This window comes from Solanum stenotomum, unplaced genomic scaffold (assembly GCF_019186545.1).
Source record: "Solanum stenotomum isolate F172 unplaced genomic scaffold, ASM1918654v1 scaffold35404, whole genome shotgun sequence".
NCBI lineage: Eukaryota > Viridiplantae > Streptophyta > Magnoliopsida > Solanales > Solanaceae > Solanum > Solanum stenotomum.
Window position 1 is genome coordinate 1 of NW_026033428.1, and position 3,924 is coordinate 3,924.

The following is a 3,924-nucleotide window of genomic DNA, read 5'->3' on the forward strand; positions in this document are numbered from 1 at the left end:
AATAAATGTTTTGTTAATTGTATAGAAGAACAACTTAAAATAAATTTTAATATTATCATTAATATTTTACCTTAACAATTCTCCTAACTAATTTGTTGTGGATGATCCATAATTTTCTTATCCATTGTAGCACTTCTGTATAGGTATTTTTCAAAGTCAAACTAAGGATAGAATATTGCAATAAAATGTAATTTAAATATAATACTATTAAACATTTGAAAAACTAACATCAATTAACCATTCTGAGCAAATGGTGATAGTTGTGCTTTTCATTTAATTGTTTTAAATAATGTGTTAATTATTTGGATTAGTTAGATCTTTGTGTAAAGATAAGTGTTCAAGATTTTGAAAAAGAATTGAAGGAAAGTTAGAGATTTGTATTGTTATTTATTTATTATGAAAGATTTGTTATTGATTTATTATGCAAATATAGTAAATGAAAAGTTAAGATGATGTAATTGTAAAAGAAGTAATTCATAAATATGTAAGATCATTAACACATAATTCTGTAATATTGTCGGTATTTTTCTCATTTGATAAAAAAGACTATTAAGTGAGGTAATTTATTTATCCTATATAAGTTTTCACATTGATCGTGTACATTAATAACGTCAAAATTTTAAAATATAAAAATAAGTGTTATTTATAACTTTTTTCTTCCTTGATTGTGCTCTCCATTTAATTATTTTAAATAATTAGATGATTTTTGAATTTGTTAAATGTTTATATAAAGATTAGTGTCCACATTTTGGAAAATGTGGCAAGATAAATGTTGTTAAGCATGAGAGAATGAGAGCATGGATCTGAAATTATTCTGAATTTCAAGCTGGTGTTCGGAGTGGAAAACTTTCGGAAAGAGGCATGAAATTTATATGACCATTATCTGGTTGAACTCACACTCTTCTTTTCATGTGGATGTCATTTTCACAAATGATAGTTTCTATAATGTTATTTTGGAGTAAAATATTCAAATCATACACAGAGAAATAAATTTGAAAGTTATCATTCCACCTCCCTCCCCATTAAGGGAGATAATCATTTGACTCTGGTAATGTATAATACATAATTGCATTTCTCTTCTTCCTTTTCCGTAAAGAAAGTTTATGGGATGTTGCAATTATATTTTTATCAGTACTCAATCATGATTCAAGTTATGACCTTTGGAATTTCAAATGATTTTACTCTGCATAGATGTGTACATTGTACCATGCATCTATCATTATTTAAAATTGTATGGATGTTGATATTTATTTACAATCAACATTGCCTAAACATAGTTAGGTCTTCAGATCACCACTTGAAATACTTGAATTTTATAGCTACTCAAGATTAGACCAAAACATGTTCCTTAATGAGAAACCATCCTTGTCGTCTTGCTTGCTACTCCTGCTACTACTGCTTATGCTAGGGTTTGTATTTGACAAAGTAGTTAATTGAGAAGATGGTATTTTGAGGATTCAATTGTCACCAAGCAGTGGCTTCAATTTATCATCTTAGTGTCTCCAAGGTTTCTGGATTCACAGGTCGCCCTGAATTATCTCTTACATATATACAGCTGGCATGGAAGCCTTAGAAAATCTATCCTTCAAACTATTGACTCCATTTGCTTTCTGCCACTGGCTTCTGTTGACAATAAATGGAAAACAAAGTTAGCACTACAAGCCATAAATGCAGTAACTACATCTCCCTCTATCAACCAATGTGGCATATTCATTCGATTAGAGTGTACACAATCTTATTCCTGTGTCAAAAGCGAATATATCAAATATATGAGTTGTTTAATATTACACTTCTACTCAAATGTCAATTTAGATAGTAATATAATCAGTATAATCTAATAAATAAAGTCGCAAAAGGACTCTTCTGATATCTGCTAACAATCCTACCCTGTTTTGAGTAATAATATCCAACATCAATTTCTGTACAGATCATATAGTCACCTAATATATTTCGTTAGTGCACTTTATTATAGGTAAGGGGTAAAATAGATTATAAGAAATAGTAAACAATGTGCTACTTAATCCATTTCGAAAACGTACTGTGTACTTAGGCATATGCTTCAAGGAATCTGGTAATATTGTTTTCCAATACAAGTTAACTATTTCAGTATCCATGTTGTCGTCCTTTTCAATTTCTGATCTTTTGTTACAAGCTTCTGCTATGCACATAGTCCATAGAAGGTCCGAAACCACAAGCGTTTATTCTATATGTAGAAACTAAAAATAGTTAATCTCTATGAAGATACAAGAGTATTCAGTTGATATACAATATAATCAAAGACCATCACACTCTCAAAGGACATAGAAACTTGTTCATCAGTTAAACTTGTTAAAAGAACACACATAGTATTCATTTTTACCAAACACATCATTCACACCTTATATAACCCACATTACTATTCTCAACTCGATTCATTCCGGAATCAAGAACTGATTTTTCTATATCAATTTATTTTGACTTGCATCATATCAGAAGTAATATTGCCAACCTAAAACGCCCCAAATTTCTAAAGTCCATTCAGCTCTGCCATATTAGAATCAACTAAGCCAGAGGATCCAGGAGACGAATACAAACTAAACCTTGCTTTACACAATAATGCCAACATAAAGATAATTAACTGATATTTTACCTTGTTGAGTTTGAGAGACCAGGAATGGAGTTTGCAAAAGTAGTTGAACAACTCCGTAGAGGAAATCCAAATCAACAGTTACTACATCCAATCTTTTGCAGCTACAGTAAAACTTGGCTATAGACACTACTTCTATCCACTAAAAAGGACCACTGTTATTTTCTAAATAATGGAATATTTTAAGTTACACATTGATCATCAATTTAGATGTAAAACTTGGCCATAGACACTACTTCTATCCACTAAAAAGGACCACTGTTATTTTCTAAATAATGGAATATTTTAAGTTACACATTGACCATCAATTTAGATGCAAAAGCAGGAAGCAGTATGTTTTGGTTTCAAACATAACAATAAACAATGGTTTCTTGTATAATATGGATATGCCATATTACCTTGTACAAAAATAGTTTTTTATTTTCATAATATTTGCATATATAGACATATTTTGACATAAAAAAAAAACAATATCAAAATTGTTTTCTTCATTGACTATATATATATATATATATATATATATATAGCTATTAAAATTACCTCATTTTTCCTCCTTACACATTTCTTCTTTTACTTCTTCTATTTTATGTTGTCTGCCTCCTAATCTCTTTGCTTAACTCCAAAAAACTTAGAATGTGATTCCATTTTTAACTAATCTTCTTCTTCCTCCTAATGTTCTGCAATAATAAAAAAAATAATTCTTCAGATAACTCCTACTAATATTTCATTATATAATTACTATCACCAACTCAATAAATTAAATAAATAGGCAAACAAAAAATGAAAGAGGTGACAAAATGCACATCCAATAAAAGAGACTGAAATAAATGGTAAAAGAATATTACGTAAGAAGCAATATAAAAAATTGCTCTAAGGGTGTGTTTGGTATGAAGGAAAACATTTTCCAATTTTCTCATGTTTGGTTGGGTTAAATGTTTTGGAAAATGTTTTCCAAATCAACTCATTTTCCTCAAATTTAAGGAAAATGACTTCCCTTCAAAACTTAAGGAAAACATTTTCCAAAACTCTCTCCCAACTTCCAATTAAAAAAAAAAATTGTTGAAAAAATCAATTTATTTGGTCCCTACCCTCAAACCAGCCCCTCCAACCACCCCCCAAAAAAAAATAAAATTTAAAGTTTGTTTTTAAATTCAATATTTTTACCCCACCCTCACCCCTCGCCCCACCCCCACCCCCACCCCCACCCCACCCCTACCAGCCCCTCCCCCCAAAAAAAAAATTTTTAAGTTTGTTTTTAAAAAATATTTTCAATTTCAAAATTTTATTTTTTTACCCCT

General features: G+C 29.8%; 1 long non-coding RNA gene across 1 annotated transcript in view; it reads right to left on the reverse strand.

Annotated features, from left to right (window-relative positions):
• Window positions 1-1,134: 1,134 nt before the first annotated feature.
• Window positions 1,135-3,924, reverse strand: part of LOC125852454 (uncharacterized) — a 3,954-nt gene continuing 1,164 nt past the window's right edge. Inside the window, exons 2-3 of the long non-coding RNA XR_007445020.1 lie at window positions 3,167-3,303; window positions 1,135-1,623 (exon numbers count right to left, since the gene is read on the reverse strand). This is a non-coding gene — a long non-coding RNA (uncharacterized LOC125852454). The remainder of the gene's footprint in view (window positions 1,624-3,166; window positions 3,304-3,924) is intronic.